Below are 9,908 nucleotides of genomic sequence, written 5' to 3' on the forward strand. Positions count from 1 at the left end.
TTCTGAAGGCTGGAACCTGGAGATCAGGCTGCCAGCATGGCTAGGTGAGGAACCAAATTCAGGCTGCAGACCCTGTTGCTTAAGGGGGCTAGGGAGCTCTGTGGGATTTCTTTGATAAGAGCACTAATCCCATTAATGAGAGTTCTACTCTCATGACCTAATCACTTCCCAAAGGCCCCATCTCCTTATACCATCATCTTTGGGGGTTAGAATTCCAACATATGAATTGATGGGGGGGACACAGACATTGAGACCATGGTATTGTAAAACTCCTTACACAGATAAAATAAATAAGCTATTATGGAATTGATTCAGGGTTAAAACTGACAAATGCAGGGGCCTAGAGAAACTCAAAATTGACCCAACCATGAGATGATTTCTCCCATACTTACTGCTTTATTTCTATCCCATAGAAGTGTATGCGACCCCAATAGGCACTCAAAAGTTGTTGAATGGCACTCACAGGATTTGTGACATATGTAGCACTGTTGAAAACTGGGAGAAGGACACAATTATTCCATGAATTATTCTGGAATGATTGGTTATTCCTGTATAATGGACTCCTGGCCAATTACTGTATAGAAATAAGATCTCAATATGTTGGATATTTTTAAAAAATATTTTAATGTTTATTTATTTTTGAGAGAGAGAGAGAGATAGCATGAGCAGGGGAGGGGCAGAGAAAGAGGCAGACAAAGAATCCAAAGCAGACTCCAGGCTCCAAGCTGTCAGCACAGAGTCCAATGCAGGGCTCAAACTCAGAAACCATGAGATCATGACCTGAGCTGAAGTTGGATGCTTAACCGACTGAGCCACCCAGGTGCCCCACGATATGTTGGATATTTAAATGTGAAAAGAAAACCCTGTAATTTTAGATTAAAAAATATGGGAAAATATAGTTATGATCTTCAGAAATATTTTTAAACAAGTATTAAATGTTCTAAACTTAAAATATTGAAACATTTCAACATATTGAAATTAAGAAATTTTATGTTTCAAAAAGCATGATATGATAAGCTGACAAGCTGTAAACTGGAGAAAATATTGAAATATACACAACTGAGAAAAATAATTATACACAGTATGTAAAGAATTCTTTTTTCCTTTTTTTAAGGTTTATTTATTTAGTCTGAGAGAGAGAGAGGAGGAGAGAGAGTGCAAGTGTGTGCGGGGAGGGCAGAGAGAGGAGAGAGAGAATCTTAAGCAGGCTCTACACTCAATACAGAGCCTACCATGGGGCTCGATCTCACCACCATGAGCCAAAACCAAGAGTCAGACAAAGTGAACCATCCAGGCACCACCAATATAAAAAATTCTTACAAATCAGTAAAGAGATAAACAACCTGATATAATAATGGACAAATTATATAACTAAACAATATTTATAAAACCTGAACAGTAAATAAAGATATGGAGACATGCTTACCTTCCTTAGTAATCAAAGAATTAGTAAGTAATACTACAATGCTCTACAATATTTTACCTGCCAGATCACAAAAATTATAACTGCTATTGCAAGTTTTGGTGAGTATATAAATTAATGAGAATTAATGTATGTTGCTAGCATGGTTTTAAAGTAGTACAATTCTTTTGGAAAATAATTTGACATTATCTTTTAAGTATAACATTCCCCACAACTCAGCAATTCTATTTATAGATTTATACCATAGAGAACCCTTACATGTGTGTATCACAAGAATATTTATGGTATTATTATCTTACTAGCAAAAACTTAAGACACTGTAAACATCTATCAAGAGGAAAAGGGAAAAATAAAATGTGTAGTTATCACATAGCAGAATCTTAGATTATAGTGAAAATAAATACAGTTTTTTGAAACCCCATGAATGAATTTTTAAAACTGCTGAGTGATATATCATCAAACTATTTTTAAAATTTTTTCTTAACGTTTATTTATTTTGGGGAAGGAAAGAGAGACAGAGAACGAGTGGGGGAGGGGCAGAGAGAGGGAGACACAGAATCGGAAACAGGTTCCAGGCTTCGAGCTGTCAGCACAGAGCCCAATGCAGGGCTCGAACTCACAGACCACGAGATCATGACCTGAGCTGAAGTTGGATGCTTAACTGACTGAGTTACCCAAGTGCCCCTCAAACCATTTTTTTTAAAAGCAAAGAAATGGTAAATACAAATTTAAAGGGGGAGTCACCGGTGTTGGAAAGGTAGAAGGATGGGATCAAGGAGACACACACCCATTGGGGACACAGTAATGATGATGCTCTATATTAGAACTATACTGGCAGACTTGTGAGTGTCCTTTTTATTATACTTTATAACCTGCATCAGTACCAAATGTTACATAATTAAATTATACCTACATGATACATTTTAGAGTATTCATCAAAGCTACACACAAGGACAAAAATAAAGTCATCTGATATAGACTAAACTCTTAACTATACTATACACTCACAACCACTGATTGTTATATGTTCCTTCCAAATCAGTGATAAAAATAATTGCCTTTCTGTATTGTTTTAGGAAGACGATTTCATCTGCACGTACCAATAATAACATTTAAAATTTATACTGAGGTAATAACATATCACTACCTTCTTCTGAGACAAACATCTTGGTAATGAGAAAACTTTCAATAAGAAAGCTTGACTTGAGAACAAGGAAAAAAAGAATCTTTGTGATGCTTTTAAAAAGGGATCTGCTTTTTCCTTGGTCCCATTTCTACCGATATTTCAGAAAAGCAGAGAAAATGAGAGCTTTCAAAATGGCATATTTTGGTCTTTGGAATATTGTAATTATTTTCTGTGAAAGTATATCTGAAAGCAGCTTAATTCTAATTTAACTATAAGAAAATATAAATGTAAATTTTTCCAAAGATATTAACCCAATTTTCATAAATGGGAAATTGTGAAGAATAAGATTTAACTATTATTAGCAGATTGGGACCATAGACTTGTAAGTATTTTTAACTTTCTTATTTTTTATTCATAGATACCTAGGGTTCTTTAGAATGGATTTCTTCTCAAAATCTCAAAGTTCAATAAGTGTTCATTAAACCTCTGTTGATATTAATTATGATTTGAATTATGTAAGCTTGCTGCTAAAAAAAAATCTTGGGGTTTTTCCTCAATAGGGCCACTTTCGGTTTCATGGTGTCACTCTGGGTCTCTAACCCTGATACAAAACTCAGCAGTCAAGCTCATCATGTAATCAGGATGACATATCTGATCTTAAGGATGATACATTTCCAAACACAAAATCCAAGAGAAACCCAATAATGGATAAGACAATACATTTTACTAAAAAATTTAAAAGGAGAAGGAAAGGGGAAAAGATGATCAAGGGTTTCTGACTTGAGCACTTCAATAAAAGTGATGTAAATATTCACTGCAAGGAAAGTAGATGGAACTACATGAAGGCAAGATTTTAGGATCAAGTCATTACTTTGGTCTGAGCATGAAATATCTCTGAGACAAACCAGATGGCGACATCTGGTACTCAAAAGAGAACTCCAAGCTGGAGATACAACTTTGGGAAGTATTGGTGTATGTATAGCTGAAGCTGTGGGTATGGAAGAGTTCTCCCAGGGAGAAAGTCAAAACTGAGAAGAAGCCCAAAGAGAATTGTGATGAGTACAGATAGGAAGTTAGTTTAAAATATTGGCTCCGTCCCACCCCACAGGTCCGCCCTGAAACCCAGGAACTTGTATTTTTATCAAGCAAATGTTCTCTTGGATCAAACCTTAAGAGAAGCTAAATAACAAGGAGGAGCTAATCTTTAGTTTCCATGAGTTTAACTGTTTCAATACATGCATCTTATTTTATTTCTAAATTAATGTCATGTGTCTTTATTACACGAATGAGGGAATCTTGAAGGAACATGATGACGACATACAACAGGGGTTGCAAATATTTTCAGCTATTAAAGAACGTACTGTGTAAAAAAAATCATACCTGACTATATACCTGAAAATGGCTAATTTTATAAATAGCATAATTATTTATAACTACAAATATTGTGGTGGGAAATATGCCTAGTTTATGGAGAGCAACTCTCTCGCTACTCAAAATACAAAATCACTATTCGGATGAATTACAATAAAATCATGTGACTAGGTGACTAACTTATCCAATCTTCTAATTTTGGTGTATCTAAATTGCTCCAGAACAATCTAGCAGAAAGAATCTGCTTTAAAAAGGTAATGCTAAAAATATTTTTACTGAAAAGCATACTAATCTAGTCTGGTTTGGTAACTAAAACTTTAAGTGTTTTGAGTGTACTGATTTTCCTAAGATGGACACTTCAATTAAAGGAAAATCATAGTATCAGTAAGAGTTTAATCTTTTCACATCATAAAAACTTGAATTTTCTTACTGGAAAAAAACTGTATGTTCATGATTGTCACTCTTGTGCTGTTAATAATATGAAAGAAATAGAATAATGAGGTAAAACTGAAATTGAATTCACACCCAAGTAATAAGAAGTCATGGTGAGAATAAAATATTAATAGAGACTAGATGGAATATGGCTAGATTTTTCATTTTCCTAATAAAAGATTCTAAAATCTGGTGTATTTTAGAAAAGTCCTTGATTGAAGCATTCAAAATTACAAAGGACACTTTTTTTTTAACCTTGTCCCATAATAAGATGAGGACAAGGAGATACTTGATAAAAATAAGAGGCAGTAAATTCAGAACAAATTGAGGTAAATAATGCCTTATGAATGTGTATAGTCAACCTGTGAAATTCATTGACCGAAGAGGTCACTGAGTCAAATACTATGGTTGAATTTAAAAAACAGCTGGGTAATTTTATGACCACTAATAGCTTTGGGAGCTCTGCTCAGCAAGCAGAGATAATGATAAGGGTAATCAAATCTCTTGTTTCAGGATGTAAGTTACCAACGGGGGGTTGTCCAATTCAATGCCTTCCTTTCGTCCTCTGGACATTTCTCATAAACACCCACCTTCAGGGAGGTGCAGCGATGGATACTGGTGTTGTTATTCAGCACTTTTATGCTGAAGTTTATAGATGCCTATGTGTTCTTTCACCTTCATCTGAAGTATCTGTAATGTAGGCGCAGCAAAAACTGGTTTGGAATAGTATGTTCCATTATTGTCCCGATAATCAGTGGTTTATACTTTTGGCAGGGGCCTTAGAATATTGCTCTCATGACTTTTCAATTTATCAAACTGAAACAGTTTGAAACTTGGCAAACATTACATTTTGAGGGTATGAGGCTCCATAGTGTCATTTTTTTTTGTATACCATTATGTAGTGTATTAGTGAAGTTGCCGTTCTTTTAACACCTCATTCTAAATGTGTTATGTTTTAAAAGACAACACGTCACAGAGTTTTAAACTGTGTTCTTATTTAGAAAAATTATTGATTGGATTATGCTACCTTTTTATCCTTAACCGGTATCATAGACCAAATCTTTTTATTTAATTTATTTTTATTTAATTGAAGTCAAAATTCAAGTTTTAGTGTTTGAATTTTTTTCACAGTAAAAATATTTTAATAACTTTTTTAAACATTTCTTATTTTTGAGAGGCATAGAGAGACAGAGAGAGCAGGGGGGAGGGGCAGAGAGAGAGGGAGACACAGAATCTGAGGTAGGTTCCAGGCTCTGAGCTATCAGCATAGATCCCCATGCGGGGCTCAAACCCATAAATGGTGAGATCATGACCTGAGCCAAAGTTGACGACTTAACCGATTCAGCCACACAAGTGCCCCCACAGTAGAAAATTTTGACAGAAAAACAAAAACCTAAAACTTTGTAATCTTAAAATACAGAATAACTATTCCTGTTGGGTATACAATTATATGTGGCACACACACACACACACACACACACTGTCATGTATGTGTGTATGCATGTGTGTGTATATATATATATATATATATATACGTATATATAGGTGTGTGTATATACGTGTGTATGTGTATATATATACACGTGTGTGTGTGTGTATATATATATATATATATACAACACACATCTATCTATGTATGTACATATATCTATATATATATACACACACACACACACACACACACACACACATCTATCTATCTATGTGTGTGTGTGTATTTGCTAACTTGGTTAAATTGGGAGCATGTTATACATACTATTCTATAGCTTATCCTTTTTAAATAACAATTCATCATGAACAATTTATAATTAGGTTAAATATTTTTGAATTCTATTTATCATATACCTATACTATAATTTATTTTACCAATTTCCTCTTTGGACATTTAGATTGGCTGCAATTTTTCACTGTCATAACTGTAAGAAAATCTATGGTTACTTTTCTATTATTGGTTCAAAACAAATACACACTATTTTTGAGGTTTTTGATTCATATTGCCAAGTTATTTTCCAGGGAAATTGAAAATTTTACATACTATCTGTTTAAAAGAGTATAATTTCCTTGAACAATCAAGGGATTATATATGTATATGTGTGTGTGTGTATATATATATATGTGTGTGTACATGCATGTATACATATACATACATATGTGTATACATGTAACATATACATACACACATATTAATATTTATTAGCGTTATTAGTAAAATAGTAAAAAAGGGGGAATCTCATTAATGATTAAATTTTTGCATCTTTGATTATTTGCACTTTTAAAATAATTTCCTAAGTTCATTGGTCATTTGTATTTCTTCTTTTGTGAATTACTAGTTCAAGTGCTTTTACTATTATTGAAATTTGAATATATTAACCTTTTCCCTTCTATTTGAACATCCTGTTGTTATTAAGGGTATTCGTAATTTGTTTGCATATATTTCCCAGTTTGTTGTTTACTTCTAATTTTACTTATGATGTATTTACTTACAGAAGTTTTGTTTTTTTTTCCTGTAGTCATTTCCATCAATCTTTACCAGTTTTTTTCACATGAATAAATACTCATTCTGATATTTACCTCTATTTTCTTCTTGTGTTTGATTATTTCATTTATCATATTTAACTTCTTAATTTTTTTAACATATATTTATTATTGAGACACAGAGAGAGACAGAGCATGAGCATGGGAGGGGCAGAGAGAGGAGGAGACACAGAATCCAAAGCAGGCTGCAGGCTCTGAGCTGTCAGGACAGATCCTAATGTGGAGGCTCGAACTCACAAACTGCGTGATCATGACTTGAGCTGAAGTCTGATGCCCAACCAACTGAGCCACCCAGGCGTCCCTATCATATTTAACTTCTTAAAAGAATGATCCTATACAGAGAAGATTATCATGGCCCCTATGCCAGAATGACACACAAATTTGTGAGGTGTTCCATATTAAAAAAAAAGGAGTGTTCTTAATTTTTTTTCTGCTTTTTCATACAAATAGAATTATCTGGGAGCACCTGAATGGCTCAGTCAGTTGGGGGTCCAACTCTTGATTTCGGCTCAGGTCATGATCCCAGTGTCATGGGATCAAGCCTCATGTTGAGCTCCCCAGGAAGCATGTAGCCTACTTGAGATTCTCTCTCTCTCTCTCTCTCTCTCTCTTTCTCTCTCTCTCTACCTGCCTGCCCCTCTCCCTCACTTGTGGTCTCTCTCTCTCTCTCTCTCTCTCTCTCTCTCTCTCTCTAAAAAAAAAAGAAGCAGAATTATCTGAATCTGCTTTTTACCTTCAATAGCAAATAATTTCTGGATTAATTAATAAAATATTATTTTCTTTCCCCACTGATTTAAAATCAGATCTTCACTGTATATCACATTAATGTCAATAATTAAACCAGCTTCTGAGGTTTCTATTGATTTTAATATCTTTTCCTGCATTTCACATTATTTAATTTTATATTGTATTTAAATATTTGAGCATAAATATATTTTATTATTTTTCTCAAAATGTTGGGTTAATCATTTGTTTCCTGATGAAATGTTAAATTATTGTATTATTTTAAAGAAATATTAAATGCAAATTTTTATTTTAAATTTTTTAGAACTTCATCTTGTTAATTTTTGAGTAGCCAAACCAACAGCACTCCATTTATTTTAGTATTTTATTTTATGTAATTTAGTAAATTCTGTAGCTGTATCATATTGTTTGTGTGCTTTATAAATTTATTACAGAAAACTTTATATTTGCACACTTATTGAAATAAAATATATATTCTACTGTATTTTCGATTTGGATATTGGTTGTAGATAGAGAACCTCTTGGTTTTAGACTTGTTGACTTTCTCTATTGATTTTCTGCTGTCAATTTCATTGATTTCTCCTTTAATTTATTATTTTCTCCTGTTTACCATGGATTTTATCTGTTCTTCCTTTTCCCTTAGTTTCCTAAGATGGAAGCTTAGATTATGGATTTTAAGTCTTTCTTCTTTTCTAATATATATATATACATATATATATATATATACACACACACATATATATATACATATATATATGTATATATATACACACATATATATACATATATATGTATATATATATACACACACACACACACACACATATATATATATATATATACTCAATGCTATACATTTCCCTCTAAACACTGATTTCACTGTATCCTACAAATTTTGGTAGTTTTATTTTCATTTTCATTTTGTTCAAAATATTTTTAATTTCTCTTAAGATTTATGCTTTGACCCATGTTTTATTTAAAAGTGTATTGTTTAACCTCCATGTATTTGGGGATGTTCCAACTATCTTTCTCTTACTGATTTCTAGTTTAATTCCATTGTGGTCTGAGAGGAGACATTGTACGATTTCTACTCTTCCAAATTTTTAAGGTGTCTTATGGTCCAGTGAAATATATATGTTTAAACTCCCTTTTTAATATTTATAACTTTCTTCTTTCTTCTTTTTCACTTTTGCTGCCTTTCATTTTCATTTCTTTTTTTCTTTTTTTCTCCATCTTTTCTTCTTACCTTCCTTTGTATTTATTTGTGTTTCACAAATTTAACCATTATTAAAAGCAACCGTCAACTGGTGGATTTTATTCCTATATATTTTAGCACTTAATAGTTATTTAAGTTTGTGGGGCTAAAAGATAGGTTTTACTTCCAGTTCTTTTATAATCTGATTGTATATTGCTTTAGTAGCTCACCTCTTTCTTCATCTACCTTAAGCAGATTGAAATTCCATTCTCATTGTATTGTGATTTTCTTCTAAAAATACCAATACATTTTCTTCAACAAATGGATGAACAAACATTTGGACCAATGAATGTCGATTCTCTTGTTTTATGTCAGATTTTATGGCACTTTCTGAATTTAATCCTAATTTCCTGGAGTCAAAAGGAGCCAGATCATAAAAACACGTGCTGAGAACTCATCTATGTTTAGGCAAGAGTGAAGGTTTCCCCATATGACTCATGGGAGATGGAGATTTTAGCATGTCCACTAAGGTGAAGTTCTAGGAAACTGGTATCTGGGTTGATACCAGAGACTGCATTTCTTACACCATTCTTCATGAAACCTTTGGCTTTTGAGAGGCATTCATTTGAGAACTTTTACCTGGGTTCACACGTACAGCTGATTTCTGCTCCTATGCACTGTTCCTCTGACAGAAATGGTGATGTCCAAATGATCTAGCTTGGTAAGGGAATGGGAAGAGAGAATGGAAGGACCTTTCCCTCTCTGCCTGTAATATACATACACGCAAATTCACAATATGAGGAAAATTGGTGTTGCTTGGTAAATGTTAGTCACTCCATAGATGTATACGAGGAACAAGATTACATAGCTATTATCTATTTTAGTGTTGAATGTCTGAGGGGGAAAAAATGAGTGTCACATCTTGTATCTTACCCTATATAATTTCAAATGTAATTTGAAATCTCATGTAATTCACAGTGAAAGTCACTTTATCAGGTCCACCTATATTCCCTTGGATTTTCTAAAGTAATAATAATTTAGCATCTGTTTTCTTCTGGAGAGAGTTTTCAGAGTTTCCATGA

General features: G+C 33.2%; 1 non-coding gene across 1 annotated transcript; it reads left to right on the forward strand.

The window, feature by feature from the left end:
- The first annotated feature begins 7,184 nt into the window (after positions 1-7,184).
- LOC111560334 lies at positions 7,185-7,290 on the forward strand. The gene has a single exon (XR_002742080.2). It is a non-coding gene; the product is annotated as a U6 spliceosomal RNA (small nuclear RNA).
- The last annotated feature ends 2,618 nt before the right edge of the window (positions 7,291-9,908 follow it).

The sequence above is a fragment of the Felis catus genome, chromosome B1 (assembly GCF_018350175.1).
Source record: "Felis catus isolate Fca126 chromosome B1, F.catus_Fca126_mat1.0, whole genome shotgun sequence".
Lineage (NCBI taxonomy): Eukaryota > Metazoa > Chordata > Mammalia > Carnivora > Felidae > Felis > Felis catus.